Source organism: Amborella trichopoda, chromosome 6, assembly GCF_054954075.1.
Source record: "Amborella trichopoda isolate Santa Cruz 75 chromosome 6, AtrichopodaSantaCruz75HAP2 v2.0, whole genome shotgun sequence".
Lineage (NCBI taxonomy): Eukaryota > Viridiplantae > Streptophyta > Magnoliopsida > Amborellales > Amborellaceae > Amborella > Amborella trichopoda.
In genome coordinates, this window is record NC_142341.1 from 47,782,210 (window position 1) to 47,802,477 (window position 20,268).

Here is a 20,268-nt window from a genome sequence, read left to right on the forward strand (position 1 = left end):
GAATCCATTGAGGTACAAGTGCACAAATCATGTTACAAATTGGGATCATTCACGTCATAGAAAAGCAAACAAACGACTGCAGCGAATGAACTCATTAAAGTTACTTGGCAACCATAACTTTGAGAGAGAGAGAGACAGAGATCATGAATATTGCTGATGTGGGTGGAAGTGAACTGGAAGTCCCTTTGCCGCAACCGGCATAGGATCCACGCGTATGTTCTCACTTGGGAAAACCAATTCCCACTTCTAATTCTTCACCAAATTGTGCAAGAACACTAGCATCTCCACTCTTGCAAATTCAAGACCAGGCCACATGCGCGGTCCGCCGCCAAAAGGCTCGAATGTGTATCATGGCCGTGAAAGAGAGACCTATGTGATCTTTTACCAAGGAATATATATATATATATATATAAATATTTTTTTTCCCTTTTTTTTTTGGCAAAAGATCACTTACAAGTGGTCTTTATTATAATAAGATAAATTTCAAAATAAAAGCAACATAACAATAAAATCAAGATCTTATCAACTTGATGCCATTGAAACAAGTATACATTATGGTTGAGAATAAAAGATAAGAATGCAAGAAACAAAAGGAAGAGTGCCAGATATTACCTCAACCAGATTTATTATACCCCACACCGAGTCTCCACCATCCTATGGCAGCCTAGCTTCAATCTTGAACCGAGAAAGCAAATTTCGGTCAAGCCACACCAATGGAACATGAACCCCTTTGATCACAAACTCAAACCCTAGGTGAATTCTCTTAGCAACCTAGTTTGAGAGAGATGGATTCTCTTTTTGTTTAACCCTAAGACCTTTAGCCGTAAATCCATATTTGAGAGATAGGAGAGAATAACTCCATAACCTAAACCATTAGGTTCTTTCACAATATGGGAGAAAGAGATAAACTTTCTTAAGAGAGAGAGGTAGAAAGATAAAGTGTAGAGATTTTTTTTGGTAGAGACAATCCCTTTTTATAGGCTTTGAATAAGATTAGGGTTTCTTAAGGTTTTCTTTGGCTTGCGTCTTCTGGTGAGATTGAACATAGACAGTCGATCAAGGGTGACTTGTAGGGTGAGAGATTTGAGCCATCCATTCTATAGATAGGTGCATGAACCATTATCCCGCTTTTCTAAACCATTTTTCCATCAATATATTTAAATAAAATAAATATCACGCATTCTATAAAATTGCACGATCCATGTCACATATTCTATAAGGATATATCAAATAATATCAAGTAGATAAATACTACCAAATGTAAATAAGATAAGATCCATATCAATTCAAATTGATCATATCCCTTTAAAACAAACTTGCTACAAAATAGATAAAGGCATGGTCAATATATCCCTTCCAAGATTTGACCACATGCCAAAAATGAAACTAACTTTATCTTAAAAGCAAACAAGATAATCCAAAGAGGGTGGGGCATGCCACATGCCACATGGTGAGCCCATGTGCACTATGGCCCCCCATGGAATATTATAAAAAAAATATTATTTTTAAAATTGAATAAAACAATTTAAAATATATATTTGAATTTTTATAACTTTGTAAGAATAATAACTGTATTTTTATAAGTCCAAAAATCACAAATAAAATATTGAGAGATTTATAAAAATTCAAATAATAAAACTAAAATCATGTCAATAATAAAATGAACACAATTAAATTAATATAATAGGAAAAAGATCCATGTGGTTTTAAGAATCCAATATGTAATAACGGAGTACTCCACCTTCAACTGTGGACTACAGACCACACTAACTTTATCGAACCGACCCAGTGTTTCCCATGACCCACAGTCCAAGCAAGGGCTCATTAGCGAGTCACCAAAGTCAGGTCGATAAATCAAGGGGTCGCAATCCCAGTCTGTGGATTACAGGTTCTCCCCTAGAGACGAGTCAAGGTCACCACGACCTGATGCATGCATAGGAGTATCTCTCGTACATACATGCGCTTCACCTAAATGTGAATATCTGGCTTTTCCAAACGATCTATCAATATGCATGCCGTGTGATGGCACATGGATGATGCTTTGACCCTCGTCTCTATAGGCCACCATCACACACAATAGTCATACAGTCCCTCGGCTCACTCATCTGAGCATGTTCTCCGACCTCATCAAGGGCTAACCCATAAACCCTCATCGGTTTGTTCTTCATGCCCAGGAAACATGGCTTTTTTCCAATCGATTAGCCTAGATCGTTAAGCACAGATCGGTATCAGCAAACTATTGTTTGCTTAGTATGATCCACGATGAACCACACTCCCACTGAGTTCATCTTGTACTATATCATTTCATTTTACAAAGACTCATAAGGCCTTTAAAGGCTACATAAATACAACATTTCCCACTTGCCTTTTGAATGCCTTATAGTCTCTCTTTCTCACTTTCTCTCATTCCCATCTCTCGCTCCCAATTACAATATCTCTCAAGCGTTTTTACTTATTCTCTCAATATAATAATCATGGCTTTCGCCATCAATCCTTTAACAAAAGGATTTATAGAGGCAACACATTTTTCTCTTTGCTGCTCGGATCTCATCCCAAAAATGGTCGTAGCTCATCTTTCACATCGCATCACGAATCATGGATATGTTGTAGCAAAAGACCATCACATACTACCCTCATCGCATGGGGTCGTATGTTCATGGGCTCAAAAGAGTTTTTCAAATAAGCTGCTCTCTTTTGTAGCCATACAACCAACACCAAACATTTAGGTTCCTTGGGTGAACAACATTATAATCTCATTCGTCAACTGATAAAAACATGATTTTATATGCTTGGAGTTCTTATGGACTTGTGGCTCCGTTGACCCGCATATCGTCACTGTAGTGTCGCAGAAAATTCTTACTGCCTCACAACACACGAGGTGAAAGTCAAGTCGATTAAGAAATTTCTTAATCCATACGGCCTCCTCGATCACCAACAGCACACACGTACTCTGCCTTCAAGGTGGACAATTTCGCCACATCCTGTTTCGTTGATTTTCAAGAAACTGTACCCCGTCGTAGCATGAACACATATCTAGATGTAGACTTCGCATCATCTGAATCTGTGAGATATCTTGCACCTGTATATCTGAATATCCAAATAGCTAAAAAAACGTGGGACTGTAGCAGCTCCCACTCAATTATTGCACATACAACATATACATTCTCAACATTCTTATGCATATATCATAAGGTAGCATATCAAGTCTCATGCAATATATAATTCAATACCCATTGATTTCACAATATGCAAAAACCTTCATGAACCACAAAGGTTCAAACATACTAGATATCTTGGTAGTAAATTCATACAAACCAAGTTATCTAATCAACGCAACATGTGTTAGGGAAGCCCAACATGTGTTAGGGAAGCCTAGCATGATGACATTCCTACAACATTCCCTACGGTTCAAAATCTTAAGTAATGGAGGATTCTAAATAACTAGAAACATGGGTCAAAACATATAGGTATTTTTTAAAAAATACATGATAGTTATTCTCCCACTTTTATAAATACCTTCAAGACATAATATTTTTCTTTTTAATAAAAAAAAAATCGACTTGGTGTATATATAGATATATATATATATATACGATATCTCCCATTCCTAAATCAGTATTATTCAAACCACCTCCTGAGTTAAATAAGAATAAATTCCACATTGGAGAAAATAATAAATCCCTTATAGATCAATTAATTTCCAAACTATCCCAACTAGATCTGAAAGGAGTACCTTCATCTCAAATCAATATTCCTCCACCAACCATCACTTCTCAAATACCTGAGTCGTCTGACAAAGGAAAAGCTGTCATACCTGAGCATGAAACAATGATGCTCACAGAAGAAGAACCCATAATAGAGGATACAATCCAAAATCAAGAAAAAGCATTTATGGATACTACACCTCTAATGGACACCATCAATAAAATAGCTTATGGAAAATATTGGAAACCCATAACAGCTTTACCCTATCATAAGAGACCTACTCCTGTTGACATTCAAATGGAAGAAGATTCAATACAACAGGCAGTATCTTATTCTGGTAAATCAATAGTTAAAAGGCAAATTGATGGATTATCTGAATTAAAAATATTAGATGTCATGAGACATATGACCATGTATGCCTCTGCAAATAAGATGGCAGGCAACCATGATCAAGAAGTTGGCAAAGCAATAGTAAATGGATTTACAGGATGGTTACGGGGATGGTGGGATTTTTATGTAGATGATGATACCAAACAAAGAATTTTAAACAATACTAGACAGTGGACAGGAAGAAATGAACAAAATCAAGAAGTTATATATACAGAAAGTGACGCTGTCAACACCTTGATATACACAATCACTTTATATTTTGTAGGCAGTACTTCATTACTAGCAGCAAGATCAGAAGATCTGCTCTCAAACTTACGCTGTCCTACTTTGTCTCATTATAAATGGTATAAGGATTTATTTTTCTCAAGACTTCTAATACGAGAGGATTGCCAGCTAGATCATTGGAAGGAAAAATTTATAGCTGGTCTTCCATATCTATTTGCAGAAAAAGTCAAAGAAAGACTTCGCAAAAAACACAATGGAATAATAGTATATTCATCATATACACTCGAAGAACTCTCCGCAGAAATATGTGCAGAAGGCTTAGCCCTATGCACCGATATGAAATTAAAAAGACAAATAGATAAACAAAAGCTCATCAAGAAAAAAGAACTTGGAGATTTCTGTGAGCAATTTGGCTATTACTTAGATAGAAAAAATATGCCTGATTACATCAAAAAGAAGAAGAAAAAATAGAAAAAAGAAAAATATAAAACCAAGAGAAAGAATAAGGATAAAGAATACTATAAAAAGTCAAAGAGAAAATTAATCAATAAATTTTCCCCAAATACAAAAAAAAAGAAAAAACTCCCAGTATGTTATAGGTGTGGTAAAATAGGACATTATAAACACCAATGTAAATTAAAAAAAACAATAGAGTCATTAAATTTAGATGATACAACCAAATCAAAATTAAAAAATATAATTTCTTATGATTCTTCCTCCTCTACTTCTAGTGAATCTTATATAGAAGATATAGATAGCAATGACCTTGATTTTATAGAAACAGATAGTTCTTCCAGTTCTTCGAATACAGAATCCTCAGAAGATTGTAAGTGTCCATTACCCCAACATAATGTTCATACACTTACACAGGAAGATAATTTTATTCTAGATATTATAGATAAAATAACTGATCCTGATGAGAAAAGGGCTATCATTACCCAATTTATCAATATTACCAAAAATAAATCAAAAACACCTATTATCAAAAATCCATATGAATATAATTTCTCTGCCATTATCAAAAGAGTTAGTGATCAACATATTTCTCAAAAGGAACCTACAATCTCTGATCTCGAAAAAGAGATTAAAGAAATAAAAACTGAAATAGTACAATTGAAAGGAAGAATTCAAATATTAGAATTACAACAAATGTCTCAACAAGATTCTGAGACAGACGAAGTAGAATTCAATGACTTAATTACTGATAATCCAATAGAGACTATTGAATCTTCAAAAGAACCAACAATATCAATTCCTTCATTCAATTTGATAAATAAAATAGTTGTACAAAAATGGTTTGTCCAAGTCAAAATCATTGTTGCCAAAAATTATAGTTTTGAAACATCAACCCTTATAGATTCAGGAGCTGACCTCAATTGTATAAACGAAGGACTTGTACCTGCAAAATACTTTGATAAAACTACTCAAATACTAAATACAGCAGATGGTAGTAGATTATTTATCAAATATAAATTATCGAATGCCTCTGTATATAATAATCACCAATGTATTGATACACCATTTATCATGGTTAAAGGGTTAAGTCAGTCAGTAATCTTAGGAGTTCCATTCCTAACATTGCTATATCCTATAACCATAGATGAAATCGGAATTTCATCAACAATTCAAAATATTCCAATACAATTCAATTTCATACACAAACTTAAATTAAAAGAATTGAATAATGTCAAAAGCCAGTTGAAAGACAAAGAAAAATTTCTTTGTACACTTAAACAGGAAGTTAAATATAAAGTAATTGAAGACCAAATACAAACGCCTTCAATACAACAAAAAATTTACTCACTACAAAAACAAATAGAAACATCTATATGTAGTGACCATCCTAATGCTTTTTGGGATAGGAAAAAACACAGTATAAGCTTACCATATGAATCAAACTTCACTGAAAACCAAATCCCTACCAAAGCAAGGCCAATACAAATGAATACTGTTTTATTAGAAATGTGTCGAAAAGAAATAGCAGAACTCCTATCTCGAAAACTCATACGACCAAGTTCTTCACCTTGGAGTTGTGCAGCTTTTTATGTTAATAAAAATGCTGAAAAAGAAAGAGGAGTTCCTAGACTGGTTATAAATTATAAACCATTAAATAAAGTGTTAAAATGGATAAGATACCCAATTCCAAATAAAAAAGATTTATTAGATAGAGTTGCTCAAGCATGTATATTTTCAAAATTTGATATGAAATCAGGATACTGGCAAATCCAGATCCAAGAACAAGATAAATATAAAACTGCATTTAATGTTCCATTTGGCCAATACGAATTGAATGTAATGCGCCATCAGAATTTCAAAAAATAATGAACGATGTGTTCAACTCTTACTACCATTTCATGATAGTCTATATTGATGATGTCTTAATATTCTCTGAATCCATAGACCAACACATTAAACATATAAATACATTTATTCATGCTGTAAGCCAAGCAGGTTTAGTGGTTTCTGCCAAAAAGATTACACTTTTCCAAACCAATATCAGATTTTTAGGACATACGATCCACCATGGTACTATTATCCCAATAGACAGATCTGTAGCTTTTGCTGATAAATTTCCTGATCAGATTCTCGATAAAACTGAATTACAAAGGTTTTTAGAATGCCTCAATTATGTTAGTGATTTTTACCCTAATCTTGCATTGGATTCTAAACCCTTATATGATAGACTCAAGAAGAATCCTCCTCCTTGGTCTGATATTCATACACGAGCAATACAGGTAATCAAGAGTAAGGTCAAAACCCTTGAATGCCTCTCTCTTCCACATCCTACTGCTTTTAAAATCATTGAATGTGATGCCTCTGATAAAGGACTTGGTGGCATCTTAAAACAACAAATAGATTCCAAAGAACAATTATTACGTTATACATCAAAGGCTTGGAATTCAATCCAATTGAATTACTCAATGGTCAAAAAAGAATTATTAGCCATTGTTCATTGTGTCACAAAGTTTCAAAGTGATGTTTTAAACCAACATTTTCTTATACGAATAGATTGCAAAGCAGCCAAAGATATTCTGCAAAAAGATGTTAAAAATTTGATTTCTAAACAAATATTTGCCCGCTGGCAGGCTATTCTCTCTGCCTTCGACTTCTCTATTGAACATCTTCCCGGGTCTTCTAATTCTTTACCCGATTTTCTCACCCGTGAATTTTTGCAGGGGGGGCAACACTGACGCCAACGACGAATCACCACTTTCACTTGCACTTCAATTATTCCAAGATAACCTATCTGATAAGGATCTTTCATCCTTAAATATGGGCTCCCGAGGCAATACTCGTCGGGGTAAACAACCCATGCATTCTTTAGTCCCATATGAAGGGGAACCTTCACCCCTTAATATTCGTTCACCATCTCAATCACCAGTTCATCAAATTACATACCCAGAAGCACGAACTTCAACTCCTACATTTTCACCAGCCCAGTCCAAATCCACTCTTCCTACCAACATTCCAAGATCAGAATACATTGAAAGAGCCTTTTTAATGGACATTACCATTGATGAACATCAGGTTCACAAGGATCCAAGCAAGCTTGCACCATTATACCTACTAAATCATCTTAATCCTATTAATGGGGTTAAGACCCGAGAGTATTACGAAGCCATTCTAATGGAAACAGGGTCCATCTCTGTTGTCCACTACTTTCAACAGAATACCCGAATCATAGCCTATTCAAAAGTACAGATAAAAAAGCTTCTTCCTTATACTGGGTGGGGTTCTAATCCCGCACAAGGAAAGAAATTACAAAATCCTGAATTTTCTTATAAGTATTTCAAATATGCTGAGTACATAGAAGCTTGGCACAAATTTTTCTATTATCAAAACCCTAATAATACTCATAGCTGGTATTTACAGTTCCGGCTACCAATTTTTGAAAGGTTCCCCACTTGGTTTCAAAACTGGTATTTCGTGTGGGGATCAACTGCTATGATTTTTCCTCCTACTTTTAAGGAGTTGCAGGAGCAATTTATACAATACAATAATATCAATAATTCAGTTGACACTCACCTTTACTTTATGGCTCTGTATCAAATCCCTTGGATTATGAAATGAGATTATACCATCTCACCCAATACTTCCAATGATTATACATACATCCCTCGTTTGGGAAAAACCATCTCTGTGAAATGGTGGGATATCTTTCAAATGGATCTCACCAAAGCCACTCCAAAAAGAATACCACCTAAAGCACCTATATACCAGGAAAACCCAAATACTCCAAACGCTTCTTTTGATTTTCCAACCTATCTTCGAAATATGCTTCAAACCAACCCACATGCCTCCAAAGAAGAACTGGAGAAACAAATGACGGAAATCTTTGCTGAAGCAGGAAGAAAACCTACATCTTCCGAAGAAACAGTTCAGTCTTCTCCACTACACACCAATAGGTGTCTCCAACTCAGTCAGAAGGATCCAGAAGAAACAGATCCAGAAGAAACAGATCCGGAAGAGGATGATCCAGAAGAATTCAGTCAGAGACCATGAATGCATCATCCATGACATCACCATCCAGGACTGATAAACGACAATAGCAAGACAGCATATGGGACAAACAAGGGTCCCACCACCGACGGCAAACACTGTACTCCAATTGTAATAAGGCCAAAAGAGCCACTGTGCATAGATGCTTTTATTTTTTTTGGTTTTTGTCTTTTTGTACAAGAGCATCCCTCGATGCTTGTAGTTTTGTCCACTAGCACCTCTCTCTCTCCCTTGTCGCCTTCTGCCGACATTTTTCTCTCTCTTCTCTGTCGCATCCTGCCGACACTCTTCCTCTCTTTTGTCTTCTCTCGCTCACTAAGAGTTGCCAGCTGTTAGATTCTCCTCTCTCCTTTGTTGCATTCTGCCAACACCTTCTCCCTCTTTTGTCCTGGCTCACCCACTAGACGTTGCCAGCTGCCATCCGAGATTCCCTTCGATCCTTATAAGAAGGAAGCCTCTCCTCGTCCGAAGGGCAGGGCCTAACCTCTCACCTCTTCTCCTATCTTCAAACCTAAACCCCCTCTGAGCCTTCAATAACCTCTGGGCCTTCGACAACCTCTGAAGCCTTCGACAACCTCTAAGCCTCTTCAAACCTTTTCCTCAACCTTTAAGCCTCAGCAACCTAACTCTGAACCTTTGCAGACCTCTGAATTCTCTCAGACCTCTGAACCTTAACCCTCAACAACCCTGTTATCACAGTCCAACCTTTGAAATCTTCATACACCTGTGCGAACTTCTGCAACAGTTCATACCGTTCCTATCTGCAGCTATCATTGCCCTCATAGCTCAACCAGGTTCTCTCTTACCTCACTCTATACTTATGTGTGATTGTAATATCACAGATTTACCTTCGTATTGCCCTCATCACTGGAAATTGTTTTCCAGTTACTGTTTGTGTGCTCAGTAAGTCTCTTACTTTCGTTCTAGTTAACTCCGCTCTATTTTATCCCTCTCTGTTTTATTTCCCTATTTTATTGCATGTTTTCATGTAATATCCTTCTTTCTTTTCTCTGTAATATTTCCCTGTTTTCATCTTGTAAGCAGATGTGAATATTAATAAAGAATGCTAGTGTGATTTTCTATGATATATGCTTGCCTGTTATGCAGTTTAAAATTTTATTTAATATTAAGATAGGTAACACTAGTTACGCCCAGTGGATAGTACTAGATATCTCAATAGTTCCATTCATAGGAATCATATTATTATGTTTAAATTATTATCGAATTTTACAATCCTTAATAACTTACAACAGCTTGCTATTTACATACCTGTTATAATTTCTTTCAAAACCGCTTCCAAATAAACTTGAAAACCTGAAACATAAAAACCAATAAATAAAACTTAGCATCAAACTTCGCCACAAATGACAGTGCTGTAGATCCTGGCGCAAAGTGGTATCAGAGCCATACAGTAATACACTGTCAAAACAAATTACAACAGTAGAACTATTCCACAGTGGAACTGTGCAAACAGTTACAACTGAAGAATTTGTAAAACTGTTCTTTTCACTCCATAGGTTAAGATAAAGATACATTTTACTATAAGAAACCAAGTGAGATTGACCACCAAGAAAGTTGGTCCGAGAGTTAAGACAAGAGACAAGTGAACGCCGATGCGAAAAGTACCGCCAAGGCCAGGAGAGCCGCTTAGGGAAAAAAGCTAAGGCCACTGAATGTCCAGATTGTCATTATCCGCAACCTACGGATGGCAAATCTCATAAAGAATCTTACTGGTAAAACTGTACCTTCATCTTCAAAACTTAGAGTTAAGAATAAAGAACAAATTATTATAAATGATATTGAGGAAAATATTCAAAATTGGAATATCCCTAAGGTACCAATTCATGATGTCTATAATAAAGGATCATTTAAACTTAAGATGGGTTATGCCATCAAGACTGTAGAAGAAAGTCTATCAGTAACACAACATCAAGAAGACTTTCACCTACTCTCGAAAAAAGTAATAGAAAAACATAAAGAAAATAATTACAAATATTTACACATTGGCCTCATTCAAATAGCCGTAAAACCTTTGACCCGACTAGGGTTGAACACTTCTGTGCTTGTATGCCTAAGAGATACAAGACACAATATATTCACAGACTCTCTACTAGGCATGGTTGAATCCAGCCTTTGTAGTGGTCCAATTTATTTTAACTGTTTTCTTAATTTTTCTGTTTCTTTAACCGACCCAAATATCCTAGATATATTGACAATAAATCTCAAAACACATGGATTCAATATGGTCCATGGTTCACAAAATCTAGCTATAGTCTATAGAATATATTATAAGGTCATGAATACACTAAGTCCCAATACCTTAAAACTTGATCAAAAAGATCAAACAATTTTGTTCCAAACAAATATAGAAAAATCTAATATGATAGTTCCAAAAACCATAAAATGGTCAGATATAATTCTACCTCAATCATGGGCATTACAAAATGCCAATCAACCACAAGAAATTCCTCAACATCATATTCCCAACCATATCATCGAACATACAGATGGAAATGTAGAAATACAATTTCAAACTACAAATTTACAAGTCCAAGATGATATTGATATCAATAGGAAGAGAAATAGTAAACATAAAATACCAAGTAGAAAATCCATTTCTCACAACCCAAATGTAATTATATTACCTCCTCCTAATCAAATGTCTTCATCCAATAATACATTTATTCATGCTGTAAGCCAAGCAGGTTTAGTGGTTTCTGCCAAAAAGATTACACTTTTCCAAACCAATATCAGATTTTTAGGACATATGATCCACCATGGTACTATTATCCCAAAGACAGATCTATAGCTTTTGCTGATAAATTTCCTGATAAGATTCTCGATAAAACTGAATTACAAAGGTTTTTAGGATGCCTCAATTATGTTAGTGATTTTTACCCTAATCTTGCATTGGATTCTAAACCCTTATATGATAGACTCAAGAAGAATCCTCCTCCTTGGTCTGATATTCATACACGAGCAATACAGGTAATCAAGAGTAAGGTCAAAACCCCTGAATGCCTCTCTCTTCCACATCCTACTGCTTTTAAAATCATTGAATGTGATGCCTCTGATAAAGGACTTGGTGGCATCTTAAAACAACAAATAGATTCCAAAGAACAATTATTACGTTATACATCAAAGGCTTGGAATTCAACCCAATATATATATATATATATATATATATATATATATATATATATATATATATATATATATATATATATATATATATATATATATATATATATATATATATATATATGCATCCAATTTAATTTTAAAATACACGATTAACCTTCATAAATCATTTTACCGCGTTTACCTTTAATTTCCTACCAAGTCAAGTTCATGGCCACAAAAACAAATCATATATACCATCTTATAATTTTATCCAAAATAAAGCATGACAAAATAATGTCTATTAAAGCTTTGACAAAATACTTCCTTTTTGGCAATTATAGAGAGTTTATCAAGAGATCATCATTACATGCAACACATCACATTATAGACATTATTGAGAGGATGGTCACCAAGACCAAGTTCTATCAGAACACTCCCTTTGCGCTTACATATTTGAATAAGTCACACACATCTCTCATGTTTCATCTTTAGGGCTCAAAGCCCTTGATCGAATCACAACTCCATGTGTATCACTATATTAAGTAGTTCGTACTCAAGTACAAGGGCACAAAAACACAAGGTATTCAAAATCGACACTTTCAAATTTGTTAGCACTTAATGTCCATACATTCTATACATATTCATAAAATAATTAGCCAAAATATAACCAAAGCACATTAAACAAAGTTATTGAATCATCTTTCCCTATATGACCTTACTATATAATATGGGATAGATTTCATGCCTCAAAACCACGCAGTGTTGTACCTGGGCTTTCTTCATTCATCGTTTTTACTTGTTTGACAAGCTTTTGTGATCTTTGAAGTGTGCATAACAAATGGAGAATATATTGATCATTGGTTTCACGTGACACGAAGTGTCCATCTCTTCGGCACTTGGATTCTCCTATCTTACACTGTGAAAAAAATATCTTTTTCATCCCATTATTTCAAATATCACAATTTCAATTCTCCCACTGATCTTTAGCATTTCTATGTTACTACCAAGTCTCTCTTTATATCCCTTCATTTTGAAAAAATCAAGATGTTTTTATAGGTATTGTATTTCTTCTTCTTTCTGCAATTTTTAGATCGAATACTCTTCATATAGAGTCTCTTATCTTGCTAACTCTGCATTAGATCTCTCTGAAGTTGTACTATAATCAACCATACTCATAACACACTATAAAGCCTTTTAAAATGAGTCTTAAAGGTCTCCATAATTAAGAATTCAAGGATGTGCCTTAATATGCCACATCTTTTAATTTTCTGCAGCATAAAACATTAGCATCCCATGATAAAAATATGACATCTGTCAACTCATAAAAAGCTTATTTTCGAATCCTTGTGAGTATTGAAATAGATTAAAAAATATAAAATAATGATCAGTTCCATTCCTAAAATCATACCATATAGTGAGACTTCGTTTCAGTGACATTTAGGTCACAATGCAAATTTCTCCACAGAAAATCAGATTGAGCACTTCTCAATTAAAAAATTGTTTATCTCAATTCTCAAAGAATTTCTTCTTGAAATCTTTTGTGTTAAAAACTAGACTCAAAACCAAATCATAACACTATAGTTTGAATCTCAAATAATACTTTTTTCAAAGAAATAAATAAGTGACATTTACGTTACAAAATAAATCATACTGCAGAATTCCAAGATGAACATTATCTAGTAAAATTATCTTTTCTCTTTACCATCATCGAGTTTCTCTTTCAAACAAATTTTGTTTGAAATTAGACACATAATAGTAACACATATATTTTCGCAAGCCTTATATCACTCAGTTAAATAGGCTTGATAAATTGTCGAAAATTCAGGATGACATCTCTTCAATCCAAAACTTTTATTCCTCTCTTCACATATATATTTCTCTTTCAAATAAATTTTATCATAAAATAGACTCAGAGTGGAATTTAAAAATTTAGCGTACACCATAAAATATTCTGTTAAGTATAAAAATAAAATCATGATTTCCAAGTCATGGAAATAGTTTTCGTTACAGAAAATAGCACTTGCGTACCCTTCAATAAAATTATCTTATCTTTGAAACCACAAGCAATTTCTTGATGCAACATTTTTTTCTTGAAAGTAGACTCAATTTTGTGAATTATAGTAAAATTTTAGCAAGAAATAAAATCAAATGATTGGTAGAAAAAATCACGAAATTCAGTGGACAGTTCCTGCATTTTGCATAGTCAGAACTGACGCCCTTCATTGTTGAGTCCATAACTCTCAATTCCTATAGGATCTCCCACTGAAATTTTGCAGGTAGATCCTACTCTTAAATACACAAAATATTACTGAGTATGTAATAGAAAAATACCTCATTATATTATTCATATCACTATTTCAAAATAGCCCAGAATACACATTATGCAAAGAGCCTTTTTGGTGTTGAAATATTTCAATAATTCTTAACCGTGGGTGTATTTCATGACCACAAAGGTCATTAGCTTTCTTATATCTCATTCTCAAGCTTCATCTAAACTCAATAAAGTGAAAAGATAACTAATGGCATCAAGTATCAATAGCTCTGATACCAATGAAAGAAAGACCTATGTGATCTTTTACTAAGGAATACACTTTTTTTTTCCCTTTATTTTTGGCAAAAGATCACTTACAGGTGAGCTTTATTATAATAAAATAAATTTCGAAATAAAATCAATATAACAATAAAACCAAGATCTTATCAACTTGATGTCATTGAAACAATTATACATTATGCCTGAGAATAAAAGATAAGATTTCAAGAAACAAAAGGAAGAGTATTGGAGATCACCTCAATCGGGCTTATTACACCCTATGCCGAGTCACCACCATCCGATGGCGCGGGATCAATGGTCTAACTTCAATTTAGAACCGAGAAAGCAAATTTCGGCCAAGCCATACCAATGGAACATGAACCCCTTTGAACACAAACTCAAACCCTAGGTGAATTTTCTTAGTAATCTAGTTTGAGAGATATGGATTCTCTTTTTGTTAAACCCTAAAACCCTTAGCCGTAAATCCATATTTGAGAGATAGGAGAGAAGAACTCCATAATCTAAACCCTTAGGTTCTTTTACAATATGGGAGAGGGAGATAAACTTTCTTAAGAGAGAGAGGTAGAAAGATAAGGTGTAGAGATTTTTTTTGGTAGAGACAATCCCTTTTTATAGGCTTTGAATAAGATTAGGGTTTCTTAGGGTTTTTTTTGGCTTAACTCTTCTTGTGAGATTGAACATAGACCGTCGATCAAGGATAACTTGTGGGGTGAGAGATTTGGCATCCATTTCATAGATGGGCCATCAACATTATGGAAGGTGCATAAACCATTATCCCCCTTCCTTAAACCATTTTCCCATCAATATATTTAAATAAAATAAATATCATGCATTCTATAAAATTGCACGATCCAGGTCACATATTTCATAAGGATATATCAAATAATATCAAGTACATAAATACTACCAAATGTAAATAAGATAAGATCCATATCAATTCAAATTGACCATATTCCTTTAAAACAAACTTGCTACAAAATAGATAAAGCCATGGTCAATATATCCCTTCCAAAATTTGACTACATGCCACAAATCAAACTAACTTTATCTTAAAAGCAAACAAGAGAATCCAAAGAGGGTGGGGCATGCCACCCTTTTGTGGCACATGTGGGCCCCCACCCACATGCCACATGATAGGCCCATGTACACTTTGGGCCCCCATGGAATATTATAAAAAATATTATTTTTAAAATTGAATAAAATAATTTAAAATATATATGTGAATTTTTATAACTTTGTAAGAACAATAACTATATTTTTATAAGTCCAAAAATCACAAATAAAATATTGAGAGATTCATAAAAATTTAAATAATAAAACTAAAATTATTTCAATAATAAAATAAACACAATTAAATTAATATGATGGGAAAATGATCCATATAGTTTTAGAAATCGAATCTGTAATAACGGGGTACTCCACGTTTCACTGTGGACTACAGACCACACTAGCTTTATCGAACCGACCCAGTGTTTCCCATGACCCACAGTCCAAGCAAGGGCTCATTAGCAGGTCACCAAAGTCAGGTCGATGAATCAAGGGGCCGTAATCTCAATTTGTGGATTACAGGTCATCTCCTAGAGACGAGTCAAGGTCACCATGACCTGATGCGACCACAGCTCTATGGCGCATAGGGGTATCTCTCGCACATGCATACGCTTCTCCCAAAGGTGGATATCTAGCGTTCCCAAACGATCTATTAATATGCATGTTGTGTGATGGCATATGGATGAGGCTTTGGCCCTCGTATCTGTAGGCCACCATCACACACAAGGGTCACATAGTCCCTCGGCTCACTCATCCGGGCATGTTCTCTGACCTCATCAAGGGCTAACCCATAAACCCTCATCGGTTTGTTCTTCATGCCCACGTAACATGGGTTTTTCCCAACTGACTAGCCTAGATCGTTAAGTACAGTTCGGTATCAGCAAACCATCGTTTGCTTAGTATGATTCACGAGGGACTACACTCCCACTGAGTTCATCTTCCACTATATCATTTCATTTTACAATTACTCATAAGGCCTTTAAAGGCCACATAAATCCAACAAGCCGACCCTCTCCCTCGAAGCACGAGGGATTTGGAAAATACTCTTCCATCTTGTGTGTTGTATGCACGTTCCAATGGAACTGCATCCACAATTCCACATGAACAAAATTATTATACAATTGGCTAACGATAATGTGCTCCCATTTGAGCATATATCATGATTTTACTTCCTCGTATCAAACCCCTCCTCTAATCCTCATCTGAAAAGCACTTTGGCTATAAGATATCTCCATGACGGCTATAAAATGAAATTTCAACGCTGATTATGAACTCTAAAGTTCAATAAAATGAAACAGATTCTGTGGATCCACGAACACTTATTTTTAAGGAAAAAAAGATGGCTTAGATGATGTGTTACAATATATACTAGTTTTACTGCTTAAAATCCTAAATCTTTTGTCCAACCATGATGGTCAAGGCTGAGATGATTGATTTGAAAGTAATTTTCGACGAGTTTTGAGGTAAGACTTTACTTATTTTAATACGACTGTAGCCCTATCGAAACATCTTCCTTTCATAAATCATGACCAAAGAAAGAAAGGAACAAAGAGGCTTGGGTGATTTACCCTCCAACCCTTAGGTATACGGAAGGCGGCATAGTCGAAATTGGTTATGGTGTGTCTGAAAGCTCCAGAGACCTCTGGTGTAACTCTCATTACCTCACACACCACATTCCATGTGTAATTCATCTGTTTGAGGTCTTCCCAATTCAGTAATTCTTTCTTCTTTGCTCTTAGACTTCTCAATTTCCCTTTGTTATAAAGTCACAGAAAAAGAAAAAGGCAAAGTAGCACAATCCAATTGTTATAAAAAGAACGAAAAAAAGAAAATAAACCAGAATATTATGACGCGAGAGAGTACCATTGAGGATTTCGTTGTCGTAGTAAGGCTTCTCAGCTAGGTACTTGAGAACCATCAAGAGGGTGGAGCTGCTCGTGTTGTGTCCGGCGAAGAGCAGGTTGATGATATTGTCTACAACCTCCTCATCACTCTTACTTGCTGCGGTCATCGGCGGTGGTGAGCAAATACGACATCAAGTCCTGCTTCGGATTCACTGTTCCGGCCCTTAAAGCCTCCTTCCTGTCATCCACCTGATTCGTGAGCTCTCTTTGAAGGGCATCGACTGCCTTTTTAGCCTTGTAGTATCTTGTTCCAGGGATTTTCAGGTCCATATGCATCATCCCCTGGAGGAAGACATTGAAGAGTGCTGATAGCTCCATTTTTTGCTCTTCGCTCTTGATACTGGCGAACAGGCTGCAGGCCAAGGAGAAGGTATAGACCTTCAACATATTGTAGACCTTTACATCAGCTTTCCCATCCCAGTATCTTTTAAGGTGAAATCGAGCAGCATAGTGCTTCTGGATTCAAGAAAGCCATCAGGAGCTTTCCAACTCTCTGGGTCTCGTCTTCAGTAGTGGTGACTATGGATGTCCAGAAGAGCTTTGCTACGGAGGTTGGCCAGGTGATGACAAGCACCCGATTCTCATTCGAGAAGAGGAATTTGTTGCCGGTGGCTCCGCAGAATACCACCATTGGGCTGCCCAAGATATGGGTCCTGAAAACCTGAGTCCTGTATTTTTGTATATTTTTTATGATGAAGCTTTCGGTGCTTTCTGAACCGATTATAACAAAAAATTGGAGGGTCTCTCCTATGAGGGGTCATCCCCGGTTCCCAAAGGGAGCCTCAGGCCCTGTACGGGGTGTTTTGTGCACCACCATGTCCGCACCACCACTAAAGTGGCCAAGCCCACTATAAGTGCCCAAGGAACCACCATCTCTCCACCAAAGATGGGCAAAATAATTTGGGAGATGGTAAGAGCGACACTTCTGTAGGAGATTTGGATGGAGCGTAATAGGAGAACTTTTGACAACAAAGCTTTGGAAGTGGATTTGGTCAAAAAGAAAATTCTGCAATCGGTTTGCAGTTGGTTCTCTGTGACAAAGGAAGAGTTTGGAGTAACCAAAGTGGATGTTGATATTAATCTACATAACGTGATGCTTCAGAATGTGTCAAAAGTCTGACCAAAAGGCAGATGGACCCCTCCTGTTATTGGAAGTATCAAACTTAATTTTGATGGGAGGTCTTTAGGAAATTCAGGCCCTTCTAGGGTTGGAATATTTTATTTTAAAAGTAGCAAGATTTTATAATAAAATACATAGTTTAGAATAAAAAATAAAAAATATTTTTATTGGTTAAATTAGGGTTTTCATAAGTTATTATTACTATAAATAAAAATTATAATTTATTTCAACTACCATGAAACTTTCTAAACTTTCTTCCTTCTCATATTTCTCCCTTTATAAGTTGTGGACCACTGGTTTCTCCCTCTCCAAACCTAGTGGACCACTGGTTTCTCCCTCTCCAAACCTAGTGGACCACTGGTTTCTCCCCTATCCAAGATGTAGACCATTTGATATTAATCTATCTTCTTCAACTTCTCTCTTCTATTCTTATTGTGCTTTGTGCTATGTAAGATCTTTTGATATAACCTGTCAACCATTGGATGTCAACAATGGATGGCTAGGATGTTTAGCTTCTCCATTTGATGAGTCCCCCTCAAAGTTTTTTGATATAACCCAATGGATGTTGGGCAGGTGCAAGTAAAATGTAAGAATTGGCACATATTGTATTACGTGCTACTTAGGCTGAGAGCCCAAAACCACATAAAGCTCATTATCTCGAAAGATTTCATGATCCCACAGGAGCATACAATCATGTAACCTTGTAAGCATATAATCTCATTATCTCCCTCGAGTAAATCCCAATACAGGAGTATCTTTAGAACTAAAATTTTAGGTACGCATTCTCTTCAACTCAACTCAGTGATCAACACTAGGAAAAAATTTCAGGACACTCTCTGTAAGCTTGGAAATAATTATGTCCTAAACTTGAACGTAGATATCCAATTTTGGAAAGTAAGATCTAAGTGTAAAAAACTTATCAATCAATGTTTTTTCCTAGAAAATAATCATACGGTCTTTCTCAAGTCTCAAATGGATCCTGAAGTTTCATATCCATAAAACCCTTTCCAAGTAGCATTTTCATACGGTGCAGTAACTAAACATAATGCACCTGCAGGAACATTCCAGGTCAAATCGGGAGTGTTGAATCTTTTTAAAATCTTGTGGAAAGTTTAATGTTTTGTTCTATAAGGTTTAAATAAGTTCTGGGTAGTGTGTTTGATAATCTGCTGGAATATTAATAAAGTTTTAGGTATTGTGTTTGATAACATATATATTTTATCAATATAAATATAAATATATAACATATATATAGCATAATATAATATATAATATAATGTATAATATAATGTATTTTATATATTTTATTAATGCCTATTTATATTATATAACGTAATTATATATTATATTAATTTAATTATAATAAATATATAATTTATAATACAAAAATATAAATATTATATATGATATAATAAATATATATTACGTATAATATCATAAATATATATAGTATATAATATAATATAATATAATATAATATAAATGATATAATACTATGTTATAGTAACATTATATTATATTATATTATATTATATCATATTAATAATACTTATATTATACATTTATATTATGCACAGTAAATAGCAATGAACAAAAATATTCTAAAAAATTAAGTTCCTATTCCCCCTCCCCCCCCCCCCCCCCCCCCCCCCCGCCGCCCGAGGAACTTAATTTTTCATGTTTTAACAATAATCTTTCTGAAC

The 20,268-nt window shown here is 35.0% G+C and overlaps 1 pseudogene; it reads right to left on the minus strand.

Moving 5' to 3' along the window:
- Nucleotides 1-12: 12 nt before the first annotated feature.
- On the minus strand, nt 13-17,672 carry LOC110007905 (beta-amyrin 28-monooxygenase-like; annotated as a pseudogene).
- Between the last annotated feature and the right edge of the window lie 2,596 nt (nt 17,673-20,268).